Genomic DNA, 23,886 nt, shown 5'->3' with positions numbered 1-23,886 from the left:
ATACCATCGTCTATCCATTACATACACTCGATGAGTGGTAGATTTAGTTCTTATCAAGTTTTAACTTGATTAACATAACATAATATTTTCCTATATGGGCGACTATTTTTTCATGATTATGAAGAAGTAACCCATTGTGGCGGGATACTGTTAGCACTACATGCTAGAGAATACTTCAATGAACTTATAGACATACAACACATTTACTAACGTGCTCCGAGAGATTAATTACGTCACAATTACATTATATAGCGACATAACCGCAAATATGAGCGACAATTTTTTCATGATTTTGAAGAACAAGCAAATCTACCCAAATTCTGTTAGCACTAGATGCTAGAGAATATTTCAATGAACTTATAGACATATATCACATTTACCAACGTGCTCCGAGAGATTAATTACACCACGATAAATTTACGGATTCTTTGCGCAATTTGCTGTACAATGTATTTAGGCGCTTTCTCTTTGATTGATTATTTTGAAGTCAATTGAGCAAACACAAAGATGACATATATAGATTTATAATGTATTTACCATCGTCTATCCGTTATTTACACACTCATGTGGGTAGATTTAGTTGTAATTTTTTTTTTAATGAGTGACATTAACTTGTAATGTAATTAATCTGCCGGAGCACTCTGAATGGTGTAATAGTAGTTAGTAAGTTAATTGCAGCATCCCCTAGCATGTAGTGATAACAGAATTTTGCTACTTTTTCTTATTTCTTCATAATCATGAATAATATTTGGCCGTATTGAGTGTCCTTATAATTAATAATTTTGACTAATTTCGAGCACACTGTTAAATGTGTAATATGTATATAGGTTCATTGCAGCATCCCCTAGCATGTAGTGATAACAGAATTTTGCTACTTTTTCTTATTTCTTCATGATCATGAAAACAAATTCACTCATACAAAAAATTTGCTTCTGCTGCTATGTTCACGGCGGTGCAAATAATTATAGTGGTTTGCTACGCCGTAGCTCGTAGCAGCTGTCTACGCCGTAGCTGGCTCGTAGCAGATAAGATAGCATATCAAACGGCCACCACGCCACATCCTGACAGCTTAGTTTGTCTCTTTCATTTTAATGAGAGTGAGCGAGATAGTAAATGGTTGTGTCACCTTTCGGCTTACTAAGGGCAAGGTTCCATTGGTGCGTTGCATGCGTCGTCACGGCCATATATTATGAACTTTCCCTACGACACCGATGACGACGCGACGCAACTACGCAACGCAGCTCTACGCAAAAATGGGGCCTAATCTGTAGAGAATTTGACCCCAATTTTTATCATTTCATTATTTATCGTGATTTTCTTTATGCTTAGGGTCACTTTTAACAAACGCTAAACGTATATACGTTATTATATTATATATAAAATAGTATTGAAATCAAATTTTAAATACATTTTGTACTGACAGACGTATGACAGGCAACTAAATACGTTTAGCGTTTGGTGAAATTCCACCTTAAAGTACGTAATTTATTCTGAATCATTTATTTATTAAGTACTTACTAATGGTATGTAACTTGGTTGTTACGAAATTCCAAATTTACGAAGTCCATCTAATACTTCAAAGCTAAATTATATCAAAGAAATATAAACACCGTTTTCGGGCTAAAATTATATTCATTCCTGATGTTTATTAAACGGTTTATGTTTACAAATACACATACCCGTGTTTTTTTTAAAGAAAAACCATCTACTTCGATACTTTCAGTATATATTTTTTTGTTTTCATTTTCATACAGATAGTTCAAATGTGTAAATTCATGATTTTTATATGCAATTTTATTAAGGAGAAAATTATTCTCAGTTTATTTATATGAATGTTGAAATATTTGAATAGTTTCTTTATACAAAATTTTAAGTATTTTCCTTTGTGTGACAGCGCTGTGGAAAACCCTGTATACAAATTGACAGTAAACCTTACTCAACTGTTTAAAATATACAAAGTGCTCTTCAAAATTGTACCCAATTTATTCCGATTGAGGTGAACATTAAGTAGCTAAAATACCACCAAGTACGCTTAACGAATACCAGTTAAGCCTATTACATACACATACATACACACCTGTGTGTGCTCCTTTACAATGTAATTATGAACGAGTAATATATTATACAGGCTGTTGGAAAAGTAGTAGGAGTAAGTACATTTAACAGCGCATGAGAATATTACAAACTAACAATGTAAATATAATTAGTGGAACTTTTTCATTGAGTAAGAGTGTAATATGATCGTTAGAAATTAAATAGCTACATTACCAGGAGTCTGCTTCTGATAGCTCACGTACCTCAACAGCTCAAAATAAAACGTCCCATTTGAGTCGTGAATAAAGACACGCCAAGGAAATTACGTTTTATCGGCTACTTTGGCATCCGTCGTCGAAATCAGATTTTCTCGTGAGTGTGAAGCGATGAGCGAATTATGTATTCATTGCGCGTCCACATCTTTAAGAGAATGTGGATGCAGCTTGCAGGCGAGCAATGGATTAACTACCAGCTAGTTTGATCAGCTATTTATTCTGAGGACATAAACTTTAATCTTGTTTCATTTAAATTGGGACAGAAAATGCAATCAACGAATTACTCAAGAGGATTGTACTTATATGCAACATATTCGTTTCGTGTGTCATATTATGAATTTAAAGTAAGTACATTCTTAATACAATTAAGTATTAAAGATGAGAGAAGGGAGAACGAATGGATATGTTTATATGTTTCGATTATAGCAAAACAACTAAAGAAACAACCTTCAATATGATACATATTTTTGTCATGAAACCTTTTACTGCAAAACTTACCCTCTCACACCACCGCCTAACACCAGTAGCGTTTCGACATATCTTTTAAGATATGCGGCGGTTTCAACACAATACACTTTTATTTCCGTACGAATAGGGTTCAATAAGTCACGAATGAAATGCGTACAGTCAACCACACGTGCTTGCCGCCGACTTCCAAGTAAAAACAGCGCTACAGCAGCTATTTTCCCGTAAATTTGCGATGTTTTCTTCCCGTGAAGTGTACAAAAGGTGACGATATGCGTACTTACCGCCCGCCTTTTTTTCGCAAGTCAATTTATTTAATCAATCTTCTTAAACTTCCCCGCTATTCTTCCCTTCCCGTGTGTGGCTGATAAGGCAATCTCGAGCCATAAGTGGCTGAGGGAATGAAAGCGAATTTATGAATCATAGGAAGTGGGTTTTATTGTGTTTTATTCAGATACAGTAAAATTATTGTAGAACATGCTTATAGTGCTATATGCTTATGAAATTCAAGTGTATTCAAAGTGTTCAAGCTTTAATTAAACTACTTAAGTAGTGCCGAAAAAAACTTCATCGCATGCATGCAGCGGAGTACATGGTATTGGCACAATGTGAGGTATCCTAATCCTAACTTAATATATTATATAACTGTGTCTGTCTGTCTGTCTGTTACCCTTTCACGCCAAAAATACTGAACGAATTTAAATGAAATTTGGTATACATATGGTCTAGATCTAGACCCTGAGAAAGAACATAGGCTACTTTTTATCAAGGAATTCTTACGGGAAAACTTTTTAAGGCGAAGCGAAGCTCGCGGGAACAGCTAGTAAGTTATAATGCGCCCAATCACATTAACTTCCTTATCATCAAACTTATTTAAATCGCACGTATGCAAGCAGAATGAACCACAATGGGCCCATTTACCTCACTGTCGTGTATTTACGGTGTTTGCCACAGTGTTTGTGAATCCGATACCTATTCTATGTAGTTCGATTCCGATCTGGTGATAGGAGCCCAAAATGTGGCGCTTTGCATACAAACCGTTGCTGGCGCACTCATGAGTTTCATACCTAGGTAGTGGTAGATTGCAGAATGAAATAACTTTTTGGGATCTGTACCTTCTGTTTAAAATACTCTCTCGCATAGGTAATAAACTTTTCAGATATTAGAATCACTTTTTTTGCAAATAAGACAGCTATATAAATTATGTAAAATATCATCATAATTATATCCCTACGAGACATTAAACTATCCCTTCGTCGAAAACTCTTCCAAACACAGCTCAGCTTTTAGTTGAGCTCGCGAGAGGACTAAACATTTTAGACATTTTGATGTATTAAGTCGCCCGTCGGTCTACAATGTTCACGAAATGCATTACGTCAACTTGATGTGACTCTACAACGATGTGCACTTCGTCAAGTGAAATCGTTTTTTAAATAATAGAAAAACAACATCAGCATTGAGAGTGTGCAGTATCTAAATTACTTGAGCTTTTTATTGAGACGTGCTCGTAGTTTGAAATTAGAACACTATCCCCCAAATTCATAGAGCTTTCTGACACTTTACAATACGTTTAAAATTGACGTTGTGTTATACGAATTTCAACTTTTTCAGCCGAAACTCGTGTGTTTCAAAGTAAATTTTAACATTGTTGTAAATTTACAATACGGTCTATGAATTTACGGTATAACTAAAGCGCCGATGGTCCGGATTCAATTCCTATTCGGCAGATACGGCGGAGGGTCCCAACTAAAAATAACTACATATTCCGACCCCATTTCTAACACGATCCATCAGAGGAGGATCAAATTATTGTTCAAGGTTTTCATAAACAATATAGAACAAAGTTATAATAACGGTCAAAAAACTTAGAGAAGGTCAAACAAAATTAATCACAACAAACTTTGAACATCTTTTATTTGGAAGTTTGGTTGTGACAATCAAATTATTTAGTAATTAATGGCTTTTAGCTGGAAAGGATATAATTTGTAAACTTTGATTGATTTACATTTAAATATGAAAAACTAAATGACAATCTATTTCTTACCTTGAATGTTTAACAAAAATAGGTTATAAAATTTGCTAAGCATGGATTCTCCGCTGGAGGTTCGGGCTGTCACTGCACAAGTAACAATAGTTTTTAAATATCATCCACTACCACGGCAAAGTAATAGCTCATTGTTAGCCCACAGAATGTTTAGTCCAACGAACGTTTCACCCACTAATTACGTACCTAGTTTGTGGACAAAACTTTCGTTAGGCGAAACGTCAACATTTTATGTGGTGTGGTCACCCGAGTCCGTGTGGTGTGGTCAATCATTTGCGAATGAACCGTTTCAGACTTAGTTTTAGACATTTCTCAGCTCAAAGCAGCGTCATAGTGCGTGCAGCAAGTGTGGAAAGACGTGTCCGTGTTATTATTTATGTAGCAGCGGCGGTGTCGTGCCGGTGACATCGCCGCGGCGGGCGCGCTGGCACCGCCCAGCACTAGCCTGATTTATAACTGCAATATAACGCCGAATGTCATACGGTTATTTTTATAACTCTCATATTCAGACGCCCTGTTGTGTACCTCTTTAGCGCATGTGTTTGTGAAGACAGGTATGGAGTATGGAGTCTTTAACACTGTGGAAGAAAATAGTGGTGCCGATTAGAAGTTTTAAATTTAGCCAGTATAGAATAGTCTCTTAAATTCCTTAAATTCATAAACCAGGGTTAATACTGAGGTGGTAGATATGTTAAAATTAGTAAAAATACTGAATAAACAAAGTTGGTTATATAGATTTCATTAATAAACGTTGAACTTACGTTAATTCATTTCTAATTCGAAGTAATTAATGATACTTATAAAACAATGAAAAATATACCATAAAGTGATGAAATTGCACCTACGATTAACGCCCATCGCAAAAACTTGCCAATCAATGCATTTGGCAATTTTGGCCCCAGTATAAGAGAAACTGTGCTTTCGATACAATGTAAATTTACGGCTTAAATTCACTCAATAAACAGCTCTACAATTAATGTTGCTCTGTTTCAAACAAACATCATAAATAATTTTCTCATTCATGCATATTTACACTACGTTTAACTCAATAGATGTTTACTGAAAGTCAAATTAGGCTTTAAAGGTATTAAATTAATAATGAAGTAGTCATTTTGAATTAAATATAGACCTACTCGTATGGTTGGAGTACGATGAATTCCATAAATGTTTGTAATACTATATTAAGGCCCTGTTTCACAATGTCTGGTTAGGTTACTTAACTAACTGTGAGATAAAATACTTGCTGTCACTCTCTGTTATAATTTTTTAGACAGTGACAGCATGTATTTTATCCCACAGTTAGCCACTTACCAGATATTGTGAAACAGGCCCTTAATATAAATAAATTTTAAATAACATACGTCACAATACACAAAGTAGCTTATATTTTATTGATAGCTAAATTAGACCTTATTGACATTTTGCATTCCAGCACCTTGAAATAAATAATTTAAGGTTTACACAAATTCTACTCGTATGTGACAGTACAAATATACCTAAGCAGGAACTGTTCTTTTTTGAAGTTGGTGCCATATTTCTTCAGATTACTTTGTCACCGCACCAACATCAAAAAAGAACAGTTCCTGCTTAGGTATATTTATACTGTCACATACGAGTAGAATTTGTGTAAACCTTAAATTATTTCTTACATTTTAGTGGTTTTTTGAAGTCGGTATTTTTATTGTTTTAATTATTATTTTATTTTATAGTTTTTAGTTTATTTGCAATAATTTTCAATCAAAAGTAAGGTGCAAATGATAATGTTAATATGTGCCCAAAATGGAAATTCATACCCTGTTTTTACCCCTTTACCCACCTTTGGGGGGTGAGATAAAATTATGGGACCACCTGGGAGCTCAACCCAATACAACAAAAAAAGAATTTTCAAAATCGGTTCATAAACGGCGGAGTAATCGGTGAACATACAAAAAAAAAAAGATCCCGACGAATTGAGAACCTTCTCCTTTTTTAGGGTTCCGTAGCCAAAATGGCAAAAACGGAACCCTTATAGTTTCGTCATGTCCGTCTGTCCGTCTGTCCGTCTGTCACAGCCGATTTACTCGGAAACTATAAGTACTACAGTGATGAAATTTGATGGGAATATGTGTTGTATGAACCGCTACAAAAATATGACACTAAATAGTAAAAAAAAGAATTGGGGGTGGGGCCCCCCATACATGTAACTGAGGGATGAAATTTTATTTTTCGATGTACATACCCGTGTGGGGTATCAATGGAAAGGTCTTTTAAAATGATATAAAGTTTTCTAAAAAACATTTTTCTTAAAGTGAACGGTTTTTGAGATATCAGCTCTCAAAGTCGTAAAAAGTATGTCCCCCCCCCCCTCTATTTTTATAACTACGGGGTATAAAATTCTAAAAAAAATAGAGGTGATGCATGCTAATTAACTCTTTCAACGATTTTTGGTTTGATCAAAGTATCTCTTACAGTTTTTGAGATAGGTTGATTTAAGCTACGGAACCCTTTGTGCGCGAGCCCGACTCGCACTTGGCCGGTTTTTTGAAGTCGGTTAATAAACTAAAATTTTCTTGAAAAAAGAGAGTTCTGATTCCATATGACGTGTGTGTGTGTGTCAATATATATAATAATATCCTGGCTTACTATACGGATCGATCTTAATGCTACACCCGGTACAGTATAAGACCTTCATATTCTTCCTTCCTTTGGTGAATAATATATAAAAGAATAACAACGGGATCATTAGCAGTAGTACTAGTAGTAGTGCAGCAACTATCCGTTAAGTTAAAGTGTTAATTAAGCGCACAACACAAAACAGTGCAAGCAAACACAGATTATGCACCTCCATCTTGAAACCACTTACCAACAAACCACGGCGCATCGTATCTCTGGCCGAATACCAGCGGCTCCCAACTGAAGGGTGTTGGCAGAGCAATGCACAGCTACCCTCTAATTGTGTTCCGTGTTTATACTCGGCTCAGTACCCATCTAATTCCGTTTGGAAATGGGCCTATCGCATTTCGACACGCATTTAAATGAAATGTGCTCGGCTTTGCACAGGCAGCGGGAGTTGTAATGTGAAACAAACAATGTTAGCATATTAAATTTTCATCGGATCCGTTATGTGCTTGAAGCGATTAGCAATTGTTTGATGCTAACCGCTCACGCCGATGGAAATGGATGTCAAATAGAGGGAAGCTATCGGCAAGACTAGCAACGCCAGTTAAAGTTAAATATTAATTACACATAATTATTGTGAGGATTCATTAATGAAAATGAAAATTAATTGAGTAATGGGTAGGTACATATATCGGAAACGTTGTAACGGAACATAGTCCGTCCGTAGCAGACTTATACATTATTACAATATTTATGTATAGATGGGCGAAATTTTTATTATAAGCAAAATAAGACTATACGCTGGTTGGAAAACACAACCATACCGAGATGTAGAAATGCCACACTAGTGCCATCTATTGGGTTAGACTCGATGACGCATTTCCTTATATGGTAATGTTCGGGGGGTGTTGTGTCGTTCGAATCGACAGATACCTAGAATAAGTACAAGTCTTATTGTTGACGCTTAGAGTTTAAAGAGATATCATACTAGATTCGGTTAAATTATGTTTCAACCGTTTATACGGCTCTGTTAATTATTGTTTGATTATTGAAATGAATGACGCCATAGTGATAAGTTATTATTATGAGGATCAGATTTGCACAACACTAATTTACGCGACACTTTACGTACTACGCCTCCTTGACGCTCAACTGAGTATCTTTTAGTTCTAATTAATCGAATCAGGACTTGAAATTAGTAAATACTAGTTAAATAATAATAATATTAATTATCAATAATTATAGAACAATAGTCCATCGGTTTATTACCTTAAAAATATTTAATAGTTGTGTTATTGTCTAGCTCAGTGGCGCCACCTGTAGTCTAGGATCTTGGGGATGGAGTTGAATCGATAAAGTTCGATGGATGAACCGGAAAAGAAAGAAAAAAAAAGAAAAAAAAGGGAGTCGATGGTCAGGAGAGGCTATAAATAGATTTCGGGAAGAAAAATCGCCCTTGGTCTTCTAGTGGAGTTTCGGGTGATAGGATGGAGCGTTTGCATAGGGGAGTGATAGTGGAAGTGTATTTTATGGCGGGGTGGTTTTGCAGCTTCGACCGGCCGGCGGCGGCGCCTCAGGATCCTCAGCTAAGTGTCGATAATATTTTGTCATAACCACTATTTAGAGGTATCACAGCATATCTATACTTCACCCCATTCTTTATATTAGAATATCTACCTACTTTGTTCTGGTTTCAAAATTAGAATATTTTTCATAACCTAAAAATCCAATTGTTCCCCATTATTTATTGTTAAGCTTCTTGGCCATTTTGAAATTGAAGGCTGCTAGGGTACCTAGGTTTATTAGGAGAGACCCAAGGAAACCACCTTTTACTTCATCAATCAGCCTTAAAGATTCTATCACATAAAACAATCAATTTACAAGCATAAGTACATTCGACTATGGGAAAATTACCCCACTTGTTTCATCAAGCTATGTTTGTTTACCTGGAAGGAATAAACTTAGTTACTTATATCAATATAGTACAGATATTGAATAGTATGTTCTATTGAGATGATGGCTAATGAGTCAAGTGTTTGTATGTTACTTTTACTCACAGCAATCTATCTACCTGAAATTGTTTCACCCAGCAGTCTTTGCCTACCCAGTAAAGAACAGTAATTAGCATAATACAGACCATTAGGTGTACCTATGTTTCATTGTGGTGGATCATAACCTATGTTCCAACATATTTGGTTTACAAACTTACTAGGCTTGCACAACAATCTGAATAAGTACCTAAGTAATAATAATGGATGATTCATCAGATATATAACATAATTATGTGGAATCCTATTCAGTGATAAGTGCTTGCAATTTAAGTAAATCTATTAGGTAACATATTAGATCATTCTGAAATTGTTTAGGTTACAAGAAGATTCATATTCCTAGGTAGTCGGTACTTATTTACTTATCTCCTGAGATACACAATATAAACTTATTTCTACCAACTCCATCTAGTTCTCATGTAAGCATGTACTTATCTATTCAGTCTTGAAACCAGAATGAAGAATATGCTTCAGGTTATTCATATTAAGCTATGAATCTATTTAGCAAAATTATATTCTTATTTGAATCAGCATTTCTATTTAGTACTTAAGTAATTTAAAATCTACAGCTAGCTCAACCTACTTTGATTCTCTAAGAGTGGTTATTATAAACATTACTTATTACTTGTATTCTTAATATTTGAAATGATTTTAAACATTTTTCCACCGGGATGAAAATTGGCTGGACCATATTTTCATAAAATACTATGTTTCTACTTGAATAATTATTGTGGGTACTTGTGTGATTCACTAGTTTAATGATTCTCTATGGTTTTATTATGGGTTTAGCTACACTTGGTAAATTCAGGTATTTGAAGTATTGTTTATCATAAAAGAAAAACATACTTAACAATTAGGCAGCAACAAAACCAACAAACATTTAAGGGACACCAGTGTTATACTTACTTGCTAGGTACTTGATACTAGGAACATTGTGTAAAATGTGGGATTGTATAAAATGCATTTCATCTTCAAACCACTTAGATGCTAAGCAGTTAGGTTTAGGCTGTGGGAGAGTAGGTTATTGAATTTTAGGGGAAAACAAGCTATCCTTTTGTATCTCATGTGTGGTGAATGTTATTGATGTATGTATGCTTAGTGAATCTAGGCTTCTTACTGATCTACATATGTGATAGGTATGATTGTGGTACTTACTTACCCACCTAAGTATGTAAAGTTTGTTTTATTGGAATTCAATAGGTATTTACTTACTACAATAACTAGTTATGTATCAGACAACAGAATAGAATTCATGTAATTATTCCTTTTATTCAATGGTTACATTGGCCATAACTTGTACCTGACTGACTGTGACTAAGACAATTCTTATATATTCAGCAAGTTAATGATAATTTATAATACTTAAAAACCTGCATTATACCCTTTTATTAATATAAATAAACATTGATTTTGCTTGAAAAAGATGTTAAGAATATTAAACAAAATTAATAAATAATAGGGTCAATGAGTCAGTTGGCGGCCTAGTTGAGCACCAACTTTACTTTTACTAAAGTTATCTACTTGTATGATTAAAATAAAATAAATACCTTCAATTAGGTAATTATACCAGTAGGGTCAATGTGTTGGATGGCGGCCATAGGAGCACTAACACTATTTTAATTTAACTGAAATATTTGGATAAGATAAAATAAATATTTTCAAAGTGAATATTCATGCAATTTTACTTTTGATGGTTAAATGGATATCATTGACTATATATTGTTGACTGTGACCATGACAACTTTTACATATTCAGTGATTAATATTAATTTATTATACTTATTATTCTACTTTAATTCTGCTAATATAAATAATGATTGATTTGGGTTTGGATAAGATGTTGATAATATTAACCAAAACTTATAATTAGGGTCATTGAGGCGATTGGCGGCAATAAGAGTTTCAACTGTATTCTATTCTAAATAAAATTTACTGAGTTTTGAATAAGATAGGGAAATATTTTCATAGTACATGAGTTACTTACTACCGATAAATAAATGAAATGAAATGAAATGACTTCTTATCAGCTTGGGTAAAGGAAAGCAGTTGCTGAATTGGATTCTTCTTACAAACTTACCAATATACTATATACAGGAGGAGATGATGACAGTTAGTTATTAATAAGTAATGTTGAGCTTGACTGTGATGAAGTTAATTAGAGGCAGGGAAACCACCTCGAACAACTTGTAGGTACCATGGTAGATACAAGCCAGCATCGATAAAATATTAATTGTCACATAACTCTGAGATCTACAATATAGAGATACATTTGAGTGATTGCTCTTGACACAAGCTGAAATGGGAGATAATAATTATATTTTAATTATGTCCATTATTGGAAAACATTGTACTGTGACGATATAGATGAGTAGACTCAGGAAATATCCGTGTCGAATAAATGTATAAGTAGACTCAGGGAATATCCGTGTCGAAAATACAAGAGTAGGCTCAGGAACTATCCGTGCCGAATTACTATTACACATTATTGATACATAAGTAGACTCAGGAAATATCCGTGTCGAAAATACAAGAGTAGGCTCAGGAACTATCCGTGCCGAATTACTATTACACATTATTGATACATAAGTAGACTCAGGAAATATCAGTGTCGAATAAATGTATAAGTAGACTCAGGGAATATCCGTGTCGAAAATACAAGAGTAGGCTCAGGAACTATCCGTGCCGAATAACTATTACATATTATGGATACAGAAGTAGGCTCAGGAACTATCCGTGCCGAATTACTATTACACATTATTGATTCAGAAGTAGACTCAGGAAATATCCGTGTCGAATAAATGTATAAGTAGACTCAGGGAATATCCGTGTCGAAAATACAAGAGTAGGCTCAGGAACTATCCGTGCCGAATAACTATTACATATTATGGATACAGAAGTAGACTCAGGAAATATCCGTGTCGAATAAATGCTTAAGTAGGCTCAGGAGATATCCGTGCCGAATGGTGAAGCTGAATAAAATATTATTAACATCATCTGGATCCCAATCAATAGATCCTTTCCTAGGGACTGACTGACAAAAAAAAAACAGTTTGAATAGAGCCAGTGGGCTAGAGAAGGTAGATGGGTCTGGTGGACGGATCTGGTCGTCCTTCATAGGGTGTGCGAGGCGGGGCGCACCTTCTATTCAAATTTAAAACCCTTTTTTATAGATAATTTTGTATATATTTAAATTACTTTTGTTTAATTAAATCATGTATGTTTTAAGAAATAACTATTGCTTGAGCTTTGTTCTGTTGTCCTAACAAATAGATAAACTAGGGATTATGAACTAGGGTTCTAGGGATTAGTGCTAGGGTAGGGATTCTCTCAACCTCCTAAAAGAACTTGAGTTACTTCGGAAATGTAGAGTCCTAACCGCTAGACTAGACGATCACGTATTGGCCAAACGAATAATGCAAAACACGTATACCGTTACAAGACTTCTCTTCAGTTCGTTTCAGTTTAGTTAGGGCGAAAAATACGTCTCAAATAGGTAGGTTAGAGTCAGAAGCGTCCCTACAGGGGGGGGATATTACAATTGATATGCCGTAGACCAGGATAGGGTGATCAGAATTATTAGAAACAGGATCGGGTTATTAGGAACGTTATTTTATTTGTGTTTTGCATTATTCAAAAACTTAAAAGGCTTTTAGCCTACAATTGTTGCCGTGAAACGGAAGGAGATTGAGAGAAAACGTTAATAGAAAAATCATATGTGTAGGCGTACAATAAAATAGGCATTTAGAGGAAAAAAAAAAATAATAATATAATGTGTACACTTAGGTAATACATTTTGTTTGAACCATTTAAAAGGTCAATAACTGGTAACTTTACCCTTTACATAAAAAAAAAAAAAAAAAAAAACTTAGCATAATATTTGTATACTTGTATACATTTTGCTTGAAACATTTGAAGTGCCGATATGTGGTACTTTTACCCTATTGTATACAAATTGTTGCATTCAAACTTAGTGTGCTTAAAATACGTGTAGGTTGCCTACAAATGCATTAGTAAAACAATCAAATAGGTTATAGGTAGCGTCCTGTCATTATTATTTTGGTAAAGACATGACATTGTGATTTAGAAGCTGCGCACACTTTACATGGTTCATTTATACCGATCTTACCATGGTGCACTTGAAACTGGTAGGTTTGGCGCATGGATGTTGCGTCATTTTCTGTAATTATTTCATTAAATTAATAAAGGAAAAGGGGTACCTATAGTAAAATAAAGTAGGTACCTACTAAGTAAACGAGGATAAACTAGTAAGGTCAAAGACCGTTCGAAGTTAGCGTGGTAGGTAGCTATAACTAACAGATGTTTTGGTGAATGCAAACTTTAGTAAGTACCTAAGTACTTGTTTACCTATTTAATTTTTTCTACGACTACGATTGTCTAGGGAATAGATTTTTTGTTATTTATACATACATATACACATATTATAGGTAGATAGTAGACACATTTTAATAAGTGTCAGTTTCACAGCGGCGGATGAGATATATCTACTCATGGCAAATTTATTTTGATTGTGTGCATCCGATTTTAGGTTTAATTCCAAGTGTACTGTCTGTCTACTGTTATTTTATACTTCTACTTACCTTTAAATAAAAGGTAAATAAGGATACAACAGGAAGAAGTTAGCTAGCTGTATTTGATGTTCGAACCTGATTACCTGTAGATATCAATGATTAATTGCAGTTCAAGAGTTTTAACACAGGTGGCGCTGGTATACATATTAAAATATTTTGCATTGTATAATTTTATTTTCTTACTCATTTATTTAGGTAGTCCGTTATGTGGGTTTAATTAAACCATAAAGGAAGAGTGTTGTTATAGGTTTGGTGTATGTTTATATGCTGATATATTTATACTTTCAACGCTAGAGAAAGGGGTGTAATGAGAATTAGTTATGTATGACAAATAAATTTTGCCAGCATAGGAAAGATAGGATTAGTGTTGGGTCTTATGTCAAGGTGACTTTTACCCACGATAGAAGGGGATTGGTGTCATGAATTTGGTATGGATGTAGGTGAGTTCTAGATACCTGACGTGTAGGTACCTTACGGACAAAGGAAAGGGCTGTTATAAGTTTAGCGAATATTATTGTTATGAGTTTTGTGGATTTTAGTAATAGTATATTCAGCTTTCGTGGGGTTAACTGAATATGTATATAGTTACCGCATTCGTGTCGACAAAATTAAAGACTGTTTTGTACAGGTTCAATGACCTTCATGTATGTACCTATTTAATTAGGCAATGATAGGTAATGTTACTTCTTATTATAATGTCAGTGACAAACAGCTGTCCAGCTCCAGTGATTGTCACTAAGGTGTTTGTCACCGTGGTTAAAAGATTATGTAGTGGGATCAGTTGTCGGTGGCTGTTTGCCGATGCCGAAGGAACTGTTCGTGTGTTGGGTACAGTGGATATGTCACTCCTTTCGTTGTACCTACTTCAATGGCATGTATGTAGTAGGTATGCGTTTTGCTAATACGCAGGTATAGGTAATTAGGTATATAATTGGAACTAGGAGGGGAAATCGATACCTAGCATGTGGAGAAAGAGAGGTTATGATATTATGATCTTATGTTTCTACATGTATGTAAATACTTAGCTGGCTACACTACCGAATGTTGTGGTGGATAGTGAACTTGACTACTGTCTCGAGTTCGATCCTCGGGTTTTTGGTGTTCAATGTGTGTTGTGGTGTTAAATTTATGTGCATGGAGATTGTGGAGGTGGCTCTCTGTTGTTGGGGAATTGGAGGAGGTTCGTGTCCTGCAGTGTATACCTAAATACAGGCTGCGCGTGAGTGCGTGCTAGCTACATATAGTATAGGTACTGGATTGCTAATTGCGTGTAGGTGCGATTGAGTATGGATTGATATTGTGAATAATGTGCACGACATTAGGGATATTATGAGATAGAGGAATGATAAGATTACGGTGTAAATAAAATGAGCTAGTGAAGGAAACTATGTTCGTATTTACATACTTACTTATATCTGATTTTATCAATGTGTTAAATTAGGGTGGCTTGGGTTCATCATCATCATCGGCCGTAACATCATTAGATTAAAAGTTACACACAAATAGGTATTCATAGGGTTACTTCAATGTCGTCATCACATATAGGGGGTGTTTAGGACTGTTCCCAGGAGAGGAAGCTGGAAGGCATAAGATAGTGGGGGTGAGCCTAGTGAATGTATGTTACAGTTCTTTAAAAATAGCTTGATTAGAATGACAGCTGTCAAATCCATACATTTTATTTGTCACTTCTTCGCTTTCAAGGGAAACCCAACTTTATTTAGCAGGCATAAGTCAAAGTCAAATGGTTTCATCATCAGCCAATAATCGTCCACTGCTGGACATAGGCCTCTCCCAAGGAGCGCCACAACACTCGGTCCTCGGCCTTCCTCATCCAACCACTACCCGCCACCCGCCTAGGGTCGTCGGTCCGGCGGGCAGGAGGGCGTCCCACGCTGCGTTTGCCTGTTCGTGGTCTCCACTTGAGAACTCGTCTACCCCAACGGTTATCGGTTCTTCGGCAGATATGACCAGCCCACTGCCACTTCAGCTTGCATATTTTGACAGCTATGTCGGTAATCAAATGGTTTAGTCGACGTAAAATTTTACAATTATTTGTCGATAGTCATCTACCAGGAAGATCTGTCAATCAAACGTGGTATATTTTAAAGGGCTCATGCTATATTTTATAAACTATAATATGTGTATTAGATTATAATGATGTGTTAGATTATGATGGCCAAGATTCATAATCATCGGGCGGTTCAACATAATATTAGGTAAATGTCACAGAATAGGTATCCTTAGGGCTGCTCCGATTTTATAATCATCATCATCATCATCAGTAGGGGGTGTTTACGAATAGGTGACATGAGAGAGTGGGGGTGTCTCTTAAAGTGAGTAAATATGGGCTGCTCCAATTTTATAATCATCATCATCATCATCAGTAGGGGGTGTTTACGAATAGGTGACATAAGAGAGTGGGGGTGTCTCTTAAAGTGAGTAAATATGGGCTGCTCCAATTTTATAATCATCATCATCATCATCAATAGGGGGTGTTTACGAATAGGTGAAATAAGAGAGTGGGGGTGTCTGTTAAAGTGAGTAAATATGGGCTTCTCCAATTTTATAATCATCATCATCATCAGTAGGGTGTGTTTAGGGATATGTGACATAAGAGAGTGGGGGTGTCGCTTAAAGTGAGTAAATATGGACTGCTCCAATTTTATAATAATAATAATAATCATCATCATCATCAGTAGGGTGTGTTTAGGAATAGGTGACATATGAGAGTGGGGGTGTGTCTTAAAATTAGTAAATATGGTTTAAAAATGTAGGAATGTTTATGAATGAGAGTGTAGTGAGGTGATTGAATTGAGTCAATGAATACTATAAAATAGGAAAGACGGTTGTGATGTGAATGTGGGTTAAGTATTGTTCTGTTGTTACACACGTGGGGGTGAGAGTATTCATCTACAGAAATAGATAAGAGCTTAGGTTATTTGACAATTTGAATGCATTTTAAATTTGACTGTCTTGGAGTGAACGAATGTGCTTAACTTACCTAAGTATTTCATCAACATAGAAAAATATTTTAGAGTTGTTTAATTTTGGGGGTGATACACCATTTAAATCATTGGTACTCAACCTTTTTATGTAAGGGCCACAAACACGTTTAAGTCATAGTACGCGGGCCGCAGGTTGAGTATAGCTGATTTAAATTCTCATTGCACTCCTTTAAATAACTAATTGATTTTGTAAAGGATTTTGGGTAAAACTAAAAGTTATGGGTTGGAATAGGATTATTGTATTATGATTAGTGATTAGGAGAGTGGATAAATTCTTAAATCAAGGGGGTGTGTTGTGTACTTACACAAGAGGGATAGCAAATAAGTTTCTACTTGGATTTAAGTTTAGGTACAGGTTATCTGAAGGTACAGTGATGATGGTCACACCGTGTAACCGTGTCATTTATTCATTGGCCCTGTAAATTTTATACTTTTGGGCGCGCTAATGTCGGTGACTATACTTTGTTATGGTAATGAAATGGAATGTAATTTTGGAGTACTTCTTCCTATACTTAATAACTTTACCGTGATAGATTACATTTTATAATATATTTTTTTTTTGTGTGAAGGTGATAAGTGATGGTTTTTAAATTCATACCTACTGCTGAACAATTCGGATAAACTACTGATAGGCATATAAGACATTTGCCGAGCTTCTATAAGGGGGCTATCAAATGAGTTATCTAGTAGCATTGCTTATTGGATAATGATATCTTTGTCGTTTTTATTGTCTCGACCGACTAAGACTTTCTGCGATGGTCTACAGTGCGGGCTTTCAACGATCTCATATTTGAGAAGGGAATAGTGTGACTTTGGATCTCAACTCAAATATTTTTCATTAATGAGTTATTATTGATTTGCATAAATCACAAAGACATTGAGGAGGAACTAATTTAAATGTCACTCAATGCGCCGATCGTTCTAAGAAAGTACTGAGAGACATATAGAGCGTCTGGTGAGCTTCTATAAGGGGGCTATCAGATGAGTTATTCATTAGGCTAAAAATACAAGCCTCTTGAATAATGATACTTTTGTCGCCTTCGCGGGAGTGCTGGTTTGGTGGGACGATATTAATCTGCAGTGGGGGATTCGAAGTTGTTCCGTGTTCGAGGTAGCGAAGGGCACAACGACTGTTATCTCGAATACTTTGTTTACGCTTACCACTGGTTACAATTTTAGTGTGCCGTAATTTATTAATTAATATTTACGTAACTAAGCTATAATTAAGAAGTACTTCCAGAGATGCATTTCTTTTCGTTAAAAGTTTCGTTCAGTTATTTGTTTTTCTTATAAACTTTTATCCTGTTGTCACTATAGCTTACAGGTTTGCATAAAGCTAGGTAGGTTTAGTAAATGCTGAAGGTGATAAGACCCAGGGATTCTTAAATTTACCTTACAAAATTCTGTTGATAAAAGTGTTGTGAAGGTGTTGAAGTGGAGTTAATTCAAGTAGAAAAGTAAAACGATTCGGGTAAACCACTGATAGGCACATAGGGCATTTGGTGAGCTTCTATAAGGGGGCTATCGAATGAGTTGTTCAACAGGACTACTGATAGTGTAAGCCTATTGGATAATGATACCTGTGTCGTAGATGGTGTCTGCTTGACTGGACATTCGGTGAGGATCTACAGTGAGGGCTCTAATCGATCACATATTTGAGAGGGGATATGGGTCTCAACTCAAGTATTTAGTTTAACTTTGTTACTTAGGTTCTTTTCTTAATTGCAAAGACATTGGGAAGAAAACAGTAAGCAATTCACCCAATGCATCGATCGTATGGAGAAATCACTGAGAAACATATAAGGCGTTTGATGAATTCTTATAAGAGAGCTATCAAATGAGTTGCCTGATAGGATTGATTATGTGCACGCCTGTCGGGTAATGACACCTTTGTTGTCCTCATTGGGTGCGCTGGCCGAGTGGGTGGCATCTATCTGCAGTAGGGGGCCTCGAACTCGTTGCATATTCGAGATAGCGAAGGGTACAGCGACTGTTACCTCGAATATCCTGGTTTTAATATTACTAAGTGACAATAAAACATTGGTTACAATACTATGAATTAAGTAAATTTAATATGAGAGTATTGGGGTTTATCACCTTCACTAAGATATAGAGTTATCATTGTCTATCAAGTTAAGTAGGTAAATTTTTATCCAATTGCATTTCCTAAAAATTTAGGGGGTGGTTGTAACGAAACTTATTTGTATTGTAAGGTTCTGATATTAGTTTGTTATTTTCATGTACCGTTATTCATGTATAATGTATAAGTCTTAGATAGGTAAATTTTTATCCAATTGCATTTCCTAAAAATTTAGGGGGTGGTTGTAACGGAACATAGTCCGTCCGTAGCAGACTTATACATTATTACAATATTTATGTATAGATGGGCGAAATTTTTATTATAAGCAAAATAAGACTATACGCTGGTTGGAAAACACAACCATACCGAGATGTAGAAATGCCACACTAGTGCCATCTATTGGGTTAGACTCGATGACGCATTTCCTTATATGGTAATGTTCGGGGGGTGTTGTGTCGTTCGAATCGACAGATACCTAGAATAAGTACAAGTCTTATTGTTGACGCTTAGAGTTTAAAGAGATATCATACTAGATTCGGTTAAATTATGTTTCAACCGTTTATACGGCTCTGTTAATTATTGTTTGATTATTGAAATGAATGACGCCATAGTGATAAGTTATTATTATGAGGATCAGATTTGCACAACACTAATTTACGCGACACTTTACGTACTACGCCTCCTTGACGCTCAACTGAGTATCTTTTAGTTCTAATTAATCGAATCAGGACTTGAAATTAGTAAATACTAGTTAAATAATAATAATATTAATTATCAATAATTATAGAACAATAGTCCATCGGTTTATTACCTTAAAAATATTTAATAGTTGTGTTATTGTCTAGCTCAGTGGCGCCACCTGTAGTCTAGGATCTTGGGGATGGAGTTGAATCGATAAAGTTCGATGGATGAACCGGAAAAGAAAGAAAAAAAAAGAAAAAAAAGGGAGTCGATGGTCAGGAGAGGCTATAAATAGATTTCGGGAAGAAAAATCGCCCTTGGTCTTCTAGTGGAGTTTCGGGTGATAGGATGGAGCGTTTGCATAGGGGAGTGATAGTGGAAGTGTATTTTATGGCGGGGTGGTTTTGCAGCTTCGACCGGCCGGCGGCGGCGCCTCAGGATCCTCAGCTAAGTGTCGATAATATTTTGTCATAACCACTATTTAGAGGTATCACAGCATATCTATACTTCACCCCATTCTTTATATTAGAATATCTACCTACTTTGTTCTGGTTTCAAAATTAGAATATTTTTCATAACCTAAAAATCCAATTGTTCCCCATTATTTATTGTTAAGCTTCTTGGCCATTTTGAAATTGAAGGCTGCTAGGGTACCTAGGTTTATTAGGAGAGACCCAAGGAAACCACCTTTTACTTCATCAATCAGCCTTAAAGATTCTATCACATAAAACAATCAATTTACAAGCATAAGTACATTCGACTATGGGAAAATTACCCCACTTGTTTCATCAAGCTATGTTTGTTTACCTGGAAGGAATAAACTTAGTTACTTATATCAATATAGTACAGATATTGAATAGTATGTTCTATTGAGATGATGGCTAATGAGTCAAGTGTTTGTATGTTACTTTTACTCACAGCAATCTATCTACCTGAAATTGTTTCACCCAGCAGTCTTTGCCTACCCAGTAAAGAACAGTAATTAGCATAATACAGACCATTAGGTGTACCTATGTTTCATTGTGGTGGATCATAACCTATGTTCCAACATATTTGGTTTACAAACTTACTAGGCTTGCACAACAATCTGAATAAGTACCTAAGTAATAATAATGGATGATTCATCAGATATATAACATAATTATGTGGAATCCTATTCAGTGATAAGTGCTTGCAATTTAAGTAAATCTATTAGGTAACATATTAGATCATTCTGAAATTGTTTAGGTTACAAGAAGATTCATATTCCTAGGTAGTCGGTACTTATTTACTTATCTCCTGAGATACACAATATAAACTTATTTCTACCAACTCCATCTAGTTCTCATGTAAGCATGTACTTATCTATTCAGTCTTGAAACCAGAATGAAGAATATGCTTCAGGTTATTCATATTAAGCTATGAATCTATTTAGCAAAATTATATTCTTATTTGAATCAGCATTTCTATTTAGTACTTAAGTAATTTAAAATCTACAGCTAGCTCAACCTACTTTGATTCTCTAAGAGTGGTTATTATAAACATTACTTATTACTTGTATTCTTAATATTTGAAATGATTTTAAACATTTTTCCACCGGGATGAAAATTGGCTGGACCATATTTTCATAAAATACTATGTTTCTACTTGAATAATTATTGTGGGTACTTGTGTGATTCACTAGTTTAATGATTCTCTATGGTTTTATTATGGGTTTAGCTACACTTGGTAAATTCAGGTATTTGAAGTATTGTTTATCATAAAAGAAAAACATACTTAACAATTAGGCAGCAACAAAACCAACAAACATTTAAGGGACACCAGTGTTATACTTACTTGCTAGGTACTTGATACTAGGAACATTGTGTAAAATGTGGGATTGTATAAAATGCATTTCATCTTCAAACCACTTAGATGCTAAGCAGTTAGGTTTAGGCTGTGGGAGAGTAGGTTATTGAATTTTAGGGGAAAACAAGCTATCCTTTTGTATCTCATGTGTGGTGAATGTTATTGATGTATGTATGCTTAGTGAATCTAGGCTTCTTACTGATCTACATATGTGATAGGTATGATTGTGGTACTTACTTACCCACCTAAGTATGTAAAGTTTGTTTTATTGGAATTCAATAGGTATTTACTTACTACAATAACTAGTTATGTATCAGACAACAGAATAGAATTCATGTAATTATTCCTTTTATTCAATGGTTACATTGGCCATAACTTGTACCTGACTGACTGTGACTAAGACAATTCTTATATATTCAGCAAGTTAATGATAATTTATAATACTTAAAAACCTGCATTATACCCTTTTATTAATATAAATAAACATTGATTTTGCTTGAAAAAGATGTTAAGAATATTAAACAAAATTAATAAATAATAGGGTCAATGAGTCAGTTGGCGGCCTAGTTGAGCACCAACTTTACTTTTACTAAAGTTATCTACTTGTATGATTAAAATAAAATAAATACCTTCAATTAGGTAATTATACCAGTAGGGTCAATGTGTTGGATGGCGGCCATAGGAGCACTAACACTATTTTAATTTAACTGAAATATTTGGATAAGATAAAATAAATATTTTCAAAGTGAATATTCATGCAATTTTACTTTTGATGGTTAAATGGATATCATTGACTATATATTGTTGACTGTGACCATGACAACTTTTACATATTCAGTGATTAATATTAATTTATTATACTTATTATTCTACTTTAATTCTGCTAATATAAATAATGATTGATTTGGGTTTGGATAAGATGTTGATAATATTAACCAAAACTTATAATTAGGGTCATTGAGGCGATTGGCGGCAATAAGAGTTTCAACTGTATTCTATTCTAAATAAAATTTACTGAGTTTTGAATAAGATAGGGAAATATTTTCATAGTACATGAGTTACTTACTACCGATAAATAAATGAAATGAAATGAAATGACTTCTTATCAGCTTGGGTAAAGGAAAGCAGTTGCTGAATTGGATTCTTCTTACAAACTTACCAATATACTATATACAGGAGGAGATGATGACAGTTAGTTATTAATAAGTAATGTTGAGCTTGACTGTGATGAAGTTAATTAGAGGCAGGGAAACCACCTCGAACAACTTGTAGGTACCATGGTAGATACAAGCCAGCATCGATAAAATATTAATTGTCACATAACTCTGAGATCTACAATATAGAGATACATTTGAGTGATTGCTCTTGACACAAGCTGAAATGGGAGATAATAATTATATTTTAATTATGTCCATTATTGGAAAACATTGTACTGTGACGATATAGATGAGTAGACTCAGGAAATATCCGTGTCGAATAAATGTATAAGTAGACTCAGGGAATATCCGTGTCGAAAATACAAGAGTAGGCTCAGGAACTATCCGTGCCGAATTACTATTACACATTATTGATACATAAGTAGACTCAGGAAATATCCGTGTCGAAAATACAAGAGTAGGCTCAGGAACTATCCGTGCCGAATTACTATTACACATTATTGATACATAAGTAGACTCAGGAAATATCAGTGTCGAATAAATGTATAAGTAGACTCAGGGAATATCCGTGTCGAAAATACAAGAGTAGGCTCAGGAACTATCCGTGCCGAATAACTATTACATATTATGGATACAGAAGTAGGCTCAGGAACTATCCGTGCCGAATTACTATTACACATTATTGATTCAGAAGTAGACTCAGGAAATATCCGTGTCGAATAAATGTATAAGTAGACTCAGGGAATATCCGTGTCGAAAATACAAGAGTAGGCTCAGGAACTATCCGTGCCGAATAACTATTACATATTATGGATACAGAAGTAGACTCAGGAAATATCCGTGTCGAATAAATGCTTAAGTAGGCTCAGGAGATATCCGTGCCGAATGGTGAAGCTGAATAAAATATTATTAACATCATCTGGATCCCAATCAATAGATCCTTTCCTAGGGACTGACTGACAAAAAAAAAACAGTTTGAATAGAGCCAGTGGGCTAGAGAAGGTAGATGGGTCTGGTGGACGGATCTGGTCGTCCTTCATAGGGTGTGCGAGGCGGGGCGCACCTTCTATTCAAATTTAAAAC

General features: G+C 35.1%; 1 protein-coding gene across 1 annotated transcript in view; it reads left to right on the top strand.

The window, feature by feature from the left end:
- LOC105385852 (lachesin) overlaps window positions 1-23,886 on the top strand; it is a 62,477-nt gene that overhangs the window by 19,823 nt on the left and 18,768 nt on the right. The window lies entirely within an intron of this gene.

The sequence above is a fragment of the Plutella xylostella genome, chromosome 6 (genome assembly GCF_932276165.1).
Source record: "Plutella xylostella chromosome 6, ilPluXylo3.1, whole genome shotgun sequence".
Lineage (NCBI taxonomy): Eukaryota > Metazoa > Arthropoda > Insecta > Lepidoptera > Plutellidae > Plutella > Plutella xylostella.
The sequence above is the reverse complement of the archived record's forward strand: the minus strand, read 5'-3'. Positions and strand labels throughout refer to the sequence as shown.